The following is a 10,110-nucleotide window of genomic DNA, read 5'->3' on the forward strand; positions in this document are numbered from 1 at the left end:
TGCCCACTTATCTCTGACACAGGGACTCTGCTTTTATTTGAGTTCAGCTGCATGAACCTATGAGCATATGTTTCAAAAAAAAAGTCTTTTGAGGCTTAGGAAAGACAGTTGAAACATCCCTTCTCCAGAAACATAGGAATGAATTCCTCACCATTGAGGAAAAGTCCAGGAGAGAAAAGGGCAGCCTGCCAGGGAGAAGATGGGAACCCAGGGGGCCAGTGGAGTCAGCCCTGGGAAGACCAGCTTCCCAGCCTCCAAACTGCAGCCACAGGGAAATCCCGGAGAACCCGCCTCTTTCTCTCACAGTAGTCCCTTTATATTACCCAGAGCTCCTCTGAGCCTCACTACACCCCAGTATTTGGGATAGTTGCGTACCACCTCTTTTGAGCTTGGGTGCTAAAATCTCCTAGAGCTGGGTTTTTTAAGAAAGCAGGTTCAAAATTGTCAGCAAGAGAGGAGAGAAGGCCAAATTGCTCTCATGCTTGAACCAGTGGGCCAATTTGCTTGTAATTGGATTGGTATGCGGCGGAGATAGAGCTGTCTGGGGGCCATGCTCCCCGGCCCCTTTCAGCAGGCCTGCTCCTCCTGGTGCTGCTGCTCAGCCTAACGCCAGCCCTCAGCAGGGGAGGCACAGAGACCGAGCCCAGAAGAAAAGGGCCACTTCTGTGAACTCACAAAACAAAAGGTTGGCAGGGACTGCCTGAGAAAGGAGGCAGGACTCTGCACCAAAATAAACACAGAAACTAGAGCACACATGGCAAACAAGGCCTGTGTGCAGTCAGGACTGCGGGCCAAGGAGGAAGCTTGGATGAGAGAGAGGGCGGGAAGAAAGCTACAGAGGGCTGTGATAGCAGGCCGGTGGCAGCCCTTACCAGGAGCTAAGGAAGACTCTCCTTAATCAGGTAAGATTGCTGCCACTCCATCGCCTCCCGAGCTGAGCTTGCTTACTTGGTCCAGCTGTTAGCCAGTCTTGTAAATTCTATCTCAGGGCCAGCATTAGTGGCTGAGGCAGAAACACGTGGGCTCAGGGAGAAAGAGATCTGGATTCGAATCCTGATTTTGCTACCTGCTGTTTATGAGATCTTAGATAAGACAGTTAACCCAATTGAACCTGTTTTCTGATCTGTAAAATGAAAATAATAGCTCCTACCAGAAATCTGACCTAAAAGGACCTTGACAGTTTGTAGAGCCATATTGGGTACTGTGCATTCAGCATTATGCTCACCTTCCTCTGCAGCTTATCTCAGGGGCTGGGTGCCTGGGAATCACACACCCCCAACATCCTCTCCACCAAGGTTCTGCACAAGACATTTTTAATAATAATATCATTTGTGGGATATCTGTAAGGCGGAAGAGAGCAAGAGGCCCCCTCTTCCTGTGTCAGCAGTGGTGGGTGACTGAATGTGAGCTTTAGAGCTGTGACCAGGGTGGCAGCCGGCTGGTCTCCTTCACTGCCAGGCCACAGCTTCAGGGAGGTGGATCGGCTGTGATTTCCTACGGCGACCTGATGTCAGGCATGTGGTGGCATGGCCAGTAAGCCAGGAAGTAGCCCACCTTACACGCTTGGCTCCAGGCTTTTCCTCAGTAGAGGAAACACTTTTATTAGTTTTCTGTTGCTGTGTAGCAAGTCACCACAAACTTGGCAGCTTAAAATAACACTGTTTATTATCTCCCAGTTCTGTAAGTCACGAATCTGGGCGGGCTGAACTGGGTTCACAAGGCTGAAATGAAAAGTAACAGCCAGGTTGGGATCTGATCTGGAAGCCCTGGGAAGAATCTGCTTCCAAGCTCATTCAGGATTTTGGTCAAATTCATCTCCTTTGGTTTGGGGACTTAAAACATCAGCTCCCTGCTGGCTGCCAGCCAGAAGCTTTTCTCGGCCCTGTAAAGGCCCCCCTGCATGCCTCCGTATGTGGCCTTTTCCATCTGCACACCAAAACAGTGGCTCGCGGAGTCCTCCCAGCATAGAGCCAGCAGCAGGTCCCTTGCACTGAATACCCCCACACTAACTCTTCTTTGCACTCAGAGGAACCTCCCTGATTTTAAGGGCTCACGTGATTAGATTATGCGGATCACCCACCCAGGTAGCCTTTCTTTCTTAAGGTAAGCAGTGCCTTATTACATAACATAATCACAGGAGTGATAAATCAGCACATTCTGGGATGAGGATGGAACATCTTTGGGGAAAAATTTTAGAAATTCTGCCTATTTTATCATCTAATTCTATTAAATCACATTCTGTTTGAGAAACCTAGAGGGGTCTCTGTTTTCCTGTACTAAACCAAAAATGACGTGAGATCACAGTCTGTAACCAACTCTGATGTAGAGAAAACAACCCTTCAGACTATAATGGTCTTAAATACCATATGATTTCACTTATATGTGGGATCTAAAAATAAAAGAAAAAGAGAAAAACAGCAGTAGATTTATAGACACTGAGAAGTGACTGGTGGTTACCATGGGAGAGGAGTTGGGCTCGGGGTGAAACAGGTGAAGGGAATAAAGAGGCACAAAATCTCAATCATAATATAAGCTGGTCACAGGGTGGAAATGCAGCATGGAAAATATAGCCAATGATTCTGTAACATCTTTCTATGTCGACAGACAGTAATTGCACATGTTGGGATAAGGATTTAATAATGTGGGCAACTGTTAAATCACTGTGTATACTTGAAACCAATATAATATTGTATGTAAACTATCTTCAATAAAAAAAATTGTTTAAATTAAATGATCCTAAAAAAATTACAATGGCCTTACCCTTGGAACATTCTGGACCCTTATACAACAAACATCAGTTCAATAAACAATTATTTAGCAGATGTCATGTACCAAGTTATGCTATGTCTAAGGGAATCAAAAAAGAATAAGAAACCCTACCCTTAATATCTAATGGGCAAAACAGACACATGAATAGAGCATTTCAATGTAAAAAGTCATCAGCAATGGTAACAGAGATTAGATTTGAGTATCACTCATTTTCTCAAGAGATATTGATCTGACTCCTACTTGGAGTCAGGCACTGGCCTAAATGCCAGTGATTTTAAAGACCAGTGAGACAGGTTACTGCCCTGGAGAATCTCAGGGCTAGTGGAGGGGTCAGATATGCAATATCACATTATTGCCAGATATCACATTTACTGTCTGGTATCACAACAAAATACTGTGTTATAATAATAGCTGCAATTCTTAAACTTTTTATTAGTTACCCCATATACTTTACACACCTTATCCTATTTAAACTTTACCTTATGCCCTGAGAGTTAGATACAATTATTTACTAAATTTTACAGAGGAGGAAACTGAGACTGAAAACAATTAAATAACTTCCCTGGGAAAAAGATAGATCTGGGTTTGCAGCCTGGATAGACTCAATTCTAACACCCTTCACAGTAAATGATATCAAATGTCTAATGTCTGTGTTCTGCTCAGATCCTTCAGAGCCTTTTCACCACTGCTGTGCTGCCTGCCCCATCTCACCTCTCTCCTTACTCCCATTCTTCACCCACAGACTTCCCATCCCACAGTCAGAAACTGGCCTCAGTCTTGGGGAACTAACCTTTGAGACTCCTTTGCCTACACAGGAGAGAGCAAAGTGCCTGAGAGCGCATGTCTCCCGGGGGTCCTAACCAATAATCAAATGGGAGTGAATTCCTTTGCCTAAGTCAGGAAGACTCTGAGGCTTGATTTAAAGAGTAAGTTTACCTGCAGACTGGGCAAGTATTACCCTCGGTGGGACTTTGCAACTGCACACGAACTTGACTTCCTCCCCTCCCTCCCCTCTGTCTCCCACCCACTACTTCCGTTTCCCTTGGGAGTCTCCTTGCAAACATTTGCACACAGATCTGAGGGTCTGCCCTAAGACGTCCCGGCCCTGGCATCAATCCTACACCACTGTGGCACCTGAGAGCAGAGGGTAATGAACTTCATTTGGGGCAGTTGGTAAAGACTTTCCAAAGAAAGTCCTATTTCTGGTCGTGAAAGATACTCAGAAGCCTGCCAACGTGGAGAAGTGGGAAAAGCCTTCCAGGCAGAGGGGACTACACACACAAAAACACAGACAGGAAGACGAGGGCAAGTCAAGGGATGGATTTAAAAAATCGGCTATGCTAGAGCGGGAGGTAGATGGAGCAGAGGGCCTGGAGAAGCACCAGAGCCTTAAGGGCCAATGGACCATGATAAGATTCTAATTTCATACAACAAATACTTAGAGAGCCTCCAATAAAGGCAGGAAACCAACCTAGGTACTGGGGAGCCTGCAGTGAGGATCAAAGTGCTCTGTGCCCCTGGCGTTACAGAAGTGGTACAGTAACCACTAAATGCATGTGCTTATTTACATTTAAATTAACTAAAATTGAAATTTAGTTCCCCAGTCACCTTAGCCACATGCCCAGTACTCAGTAGTCACATGTGGCTATCATATCAGATGGTGCAAGGAGAGAGCAGTTGTATCATTGCAGAAAGTTCCTTTGGACAGTGCTGGTCTAATCACAGCAAAGAACAGCTATGAGTCTTCCATCTAATTTTTAGTTTGTGGCTATCTCCTACTTAGTCTTTTTAAAAAGTCCCTTTTGTGCTTTTCTTTTTCATACAGAAGAATCTGAGGATTCTTTTGATTGCATAACCAAGCCTTCACAACCACCTGCATTTGACAATCCAATCATAGTTGTGGTTGTCAAAAGATCAGGATTGCAGAAGTCCCTTTGAAAATGCACATGGTCCTTTTATGTACTGGATGAGGGAGATATGCTCCAGCCTGCCAAGAGAACCAACTACTAGGGTCTGCCTACCTGCTTACCTTGTTCATTCTGAATGCTTGTAGCTCAAAGCATGCCCTCCAAAAGGAAAATATTCATAAAAGAAGCACAAACTGAATTCCTCATCTGGCATTCTATCATTTCCAGGGCTACAAAAATGAAGGTAAAACACACTTCAACATTGGGGGAATGCAAAGCAAAACCACAGTGAAATACCATCTCACACCTGTTCGATGACTATTATTCAAAATACAAGAAATAACAAGTGTTGGTGAGGATGTAGAGAAATGGGAACCATTGTGTGCTGTTGATGGGAATGGAAAATGGAAAACAGTATGGAGGTTCCTGAAAAAATAAAAAATACAATTATATGATCCAGCAATCCTGCTTCTGGGTATTTATCCAAGAAACCAAAAGGAAAAAAAAAAAACTCAAAAAGATATACGCCCTCCCAAGTTCACTGCAGCATTATTTGCAATAGTCAAGATGTGGAAGCAACCAAAGTGTCCACCCACAATGAATGAATGAAGAGATACACAGAGTGGAATACTCAGCCATAAGAATGAAATCCTTCCATTTGTGACAGCATGGATGGACCTCGGGGACATTATGCTAAGTGGAGCATGTCAGAGAAAGGCGAATATGAAATGACCTAACTGATATGTAGAATGAAAACAAAAATAAACAGCTACCAAAAAAAAAGAAGGTAAAACAGCCAATAGCAATAGTAATCCCCAAAATCTGTCATAGAATTTAAAAATTTTATGATAAACTAATAGGAACTGGAATTATTCTCTTTGAAGAGTCATGTCCCTCTACTTCTTCATTGTCTACTTTCTTACAAGAACCAGTGAAGAACAAAGTATTACTGATATTCTAGAACAGGTCTACAAATTGAGTATGTAATCAAACATTTTAAAGTGTCGCTATAAAGATACTTAAATCTAACAATTCTGAAGTATACCTTCAAAACCTAATGACTATAGTGTTCAAAGACTAAATTCACCCTAAAGATACAATTTAATATTCAATTGAAAAAAAGATTATATGTCTCCCTATTTCTGGTATAATATGGTTTTCAGTCTCCAAAAACACATTGCTGACCTTATTAAACTGCTTCTCTGTGTTGTAAGAGCAGTTGGTTATACGTAAGAGAAGAGACCAGGTTATTTTTTAAATAACAAAAGTTCAACTTTGGTTTCCAGGGATGGCTACATGAGAAGCTTAACTCAGTCAGCTTGATAGAGTGTTTAGTAGTCTTGATTTATAATAAACTGGTAAACACTAGCAGACCAGTTCCTAAAGTCCTGGAGCAGCTGCAGGAGTCAGAGGCTAAGCAGCAAAGAGACTGTATTATTTCTGGGGGTGAGAAGGTGTCATGGCAGTCAGTAGCATTGCTTTTACAACTAGTTTTTTATTTGATTTTTTGTTTTTGTTCAGCGATTGTTGAATTCTGTTGCCCATTCCCCTGCAGGCAAAAGGGCACAGGATAGTCCCATTCTCCTCTTTGTCTAATTCCACGAGATGAAGGAGGCAATAATGACTGAACTCTTGGAGTTCCCCAGTTGATTATAGAGAAGTGCATTGTATTCCACAGTATATACTTGCAGCTCTGCCACCAGATGAAAGGAAACGCATAAAAGCACCAGCAAAGCCGGGACTCTGCTTTTCTTGCTCTAACATGCCGTCAAATACGGCCGGGGCCCTCCACTGATGTAGGCATTCCGTTGTTCACGTTGGCCGAGTTCAGCGGAGACTGTCTGAGATCAACAGGTGGCCTTGCTAATGGAACAGATTCACTCATTGTTTGTGTGTTTAATGAATCATTGAGTTACTGATCAGCAGTGAGCAATGGAAGCTGTTCAAACAGAAAGGAAGCCCAGCGGTGAAGTGGGGCCCCCAGCACGCTCCTTTGAAGCAGTGCTGGCCCCACAGGGAGTGCAGGAGGCTTGGGGTTTACTCCCCACGGTTCCCAGAGAAGCTGGTAGCAAGACGAGGGTGTTATTTCTAATTGGATGATGAAAGTCAGCTCAGGGGACAGAGACCAAAGAGTCCAACGTCAGAAGGGGAGGAAGTGAAAACATCTGAATCAGAGGTTGAGGTAAAACTCAGAGACAGGTGTTTGCAGTGAACCATGCACTAGCCCTCATCTTGCCTCCTGCCCCCACCCCCTACTCAGGTCTTCAGGAAGCAACCAAGTGGGGAAGGACGAAAAGAAATAAGAAAAATCAAGGCTTAGGATTCAGATGCTGATTTCCTTGCAAAGAGTTCATGGTACAGTGAAATTCTGTCACACACAGAGGCAAGGCTGACCTTCCTCGTGGGGGTTCCCACCCGGCCTTTGCATAGAGACCAAAGGTGTACCAGGAATGTGTTTGCTTGGCTGGGCTTTTCTTTTTGTTCCACAAATAAGACTTTCTGTCACCATTAAAAGTCTGAATTTTAAGCAGATTCTTGGACTGGTGGCTCATTCAAACTTTATCACCTGTCTCATCCCCAGGAGTTTCTCCAGAACTACTGCCTTCACCATCAAGTTCCAGCTCTAACCTGGGCTTCTGCAGCATGTACTTTTCTACAAGACACATCACAGAGATGATAAATGGACTTGCAAGCCTTCTCTATGTTTTTCCCAATGCTGTTTGGAATCATTTTATTGACCAGTTCTTTCAAGTTATTTGTGTACACCTCTTGGGTCATGATTTCTGTCATCATCTTCCAGATTTGATGGACCTGTAGTTGTTGAATGTAAGAGGTCTTCCAAATCTGATTGTTGCTCTGTTTTAGTAAAACCATCACAGAATAAAGAAAATAACCACTGGTAATCTTGACATCAACATGTGCTTCAGTCATGGGTCTGCCATTTTTTTTTACCATGGAGCACATATTTTCCTGGGTAAGATCCATCACGGAAGTTGGTCCAGCAGTTTTGCCCTGAATATCCTCTGTAATTTGCTTGGATTCTCTAAATGCAACTTCATTGCTCTGCAGGAAAAAAAACCCCTCACTTTAAAACCATGACCCTTGAGGCCATCAGATGCAGTTTTATTTCCTTGAGTCCTTGAGATTAGCATTTTTCTGTATTTCTTATATTGAACGTAGCTGGTACATTCACATCACACTAATCTTCCTTAGAAAAATGAACCAAGCACTTTCTTCTTGGCTCCCTTTTTGCCACCTTTGTGTGCTGTTTTTTTTTAAGAAATATGGCAGAATGTGGTTTAGTGAGGAGAACATTATGCTGTGGGTTGAGTCATGTGTATCATAGTTTCAACTCTGCCATCTCTGGGACACTGTTGGTCATAATACTCTCTGTGGTACAGAGTGGCTATTTAGTCACCAAACCTGCTTCCTTCCCTCTCGGAAACACAGCTAAACCTAGTTCCCAGCCTTCTTTATAGTCAGATATGTTCATATAAAAAGGTCCACATAAAAAGCTTCAGCCAATGAAATGTGGACCAAGGTCAGACACTTTGCAATCAGACCAGGATCAAAATCCGTCTAGATGATAATCCATGATCTCTTTCCCCTTGCCTTCAGCTGGATATTGATACCTAGGGTTTGGTATTGAAGGTCACAGAGCCTCTGTCAAGCTTGGGTCCCCTCAGTCCTCAGTCTCAGGCAGCTAGGGTGCCCAGGCTGAGCACCTGAGCTGCAATCAACTCTCCCCACCCCCCGTACCTCAGTGCACTGTACAAACATTAACTCCTCCTCCATGTCCCATGAAAACCAAAAATTAAGGAAGTGTTCCAATGGAGACTAAAGTTCCTTCCAGCCCTACCATCTTTGATTTAAAGCCATTACCTCATTTACACTTTTATCTACTGTAGACAAAGATACACAGGATGCTCTTACTGTCCTTTCAAGATCTCCTGGAGGAAGAAGGATGACTTTTCTGCATGACATCTCCCTTCAAGGGTAGAGAGAAAAGGGGAGAATATAGTAGAGAAAACAGAAAGTCTGTCAGAGTCCACCAGTGAATGGGAGGAAGTCACAAGGAAACATAAAGGCAGGAGCATGAAATCTGAAAGACTCAAGCCAGAGAATGAAGGTGCCATGTGCCATTGCATCCGGCTGGGGGCAGATCTGTGGGCTCTGAACCCTGAATGAGAGCCAGAGCAGTGACAACAAGCTTCTATTCCACCAGCGTATCTCTTGCTGTGGGTTTATGCTTAATCAAGCCAGCCTGAAATCCTTTTAGAACTGAAGATCTCAGCTATTTCAAAATGAATCTCCATCCATATGCCTCTTCAGCAAAGCCTTCTTTTCAACACAGGAGAATGTGAAAGCTACTGTTCCCTTAGGCAATGTCACTGCTGTTTAAAAATCTAAGATGTATATACACACACGTGTCCTGTGTGTCTGTAACTTACAATGTAATTTTCTGATTCTGAATGTTTGTATGTACAGTGGAATGTTAACTCATCCTAAACATAAAAACTATACCATATGTCCCTATAGTGGGAATGTGTCCCAATCCTAGAATGAAGGGTCTGCATTTGGTCTATGACATTAAATAGTCACATTAAGTACTCACCATTGACATAATGCATAACTAGTCTATAAAGATGTTTATAAACCCTTTTTTTTCACAACATGGGTGAAGGATAATCTGCATTTTTATGCCTTTTTTGTAATCTCTGAAACAGTGTTTTTTTAGTAAAAGCATTATGTAACAAACATTATTCTAAATGTTTTTACTGATATTAATTCATTTAATTCCCTATGAGGAAGGTACTATCACCACCCCATTTTACAAGTAAAGAACATGAGAGACAGAGAATAAATCATTTGCTCAAATTCACACAGCCAGTTAGCAGCAGAGCTGGGATTGCGATCCATGCAGTCTAGTGCCACAGCCTGTGAGCTCAGCATACCAGCCTGCTTGGCTGCATTAACCAAGCCTCACCTATGTTTGCCTCATACCCACACACTCCCCTGCATTCCCCTGTGCTCATCCAGGCATTTCTCCAGGTCCTACGTAAGTAAGCCTCAGGGTTCAAAACAGAGAAGTACGAAGTGTGATCCTGACTATGAAAAATCCTTTGTGGCAAGGATGGTTAGCTAAACATAGGCTCTTGGTGAAAAAGAAATTTTTTTCCTCTAAAATTCAATTCTTAATGGAAGCCAATGTTCAAATTATCCCTCTGTATGGAAAATAGAAATCTACAAGATCGATTTTGCCTCTGATTTTTCTAGTTGTATAATATGAATCAAAAAGACAGTAGGATCACGACATGTTGTAAAGATCAGTTGCTTGATCCCCACTTCCCCAGCACTCAGGGGAGTTGCATGGAAAGCGGCAAGGACCGTGGGTCAGGTCTGTTTCCGCTGTAGCAGCCAAGGTCAGCTGGCG

The 10,110-nt window shown here is 43.1% G+C and overlaps 1 pseudogene; it reads right to left on the reverse strand.

The window, feature by feature from the left end:
* Window positions 1-4,597: 4,597 nt before the first annotated feature.
* Window positions 4,598-9,824, reverse strand: LOC118971940 (small ribosomal subunit protein eS1-like; annotated as a pseudogene).
* Window positions 9,825-10,110: the final 286 nt, after the last annotated feature.

This window comes from Manis javanica, chromosome 8 (assembly GCF_040802235.1).
Source record: "Manis javanica isolate MJ-LG chromosome 8, MJ_LKY, whole genome shotgun sequence".
Lineage (NCBI taxonomy): Eukaryota > Metazoa > Chordata > Mammalia > Pholidota > Manidae > Manis > Manis javanica.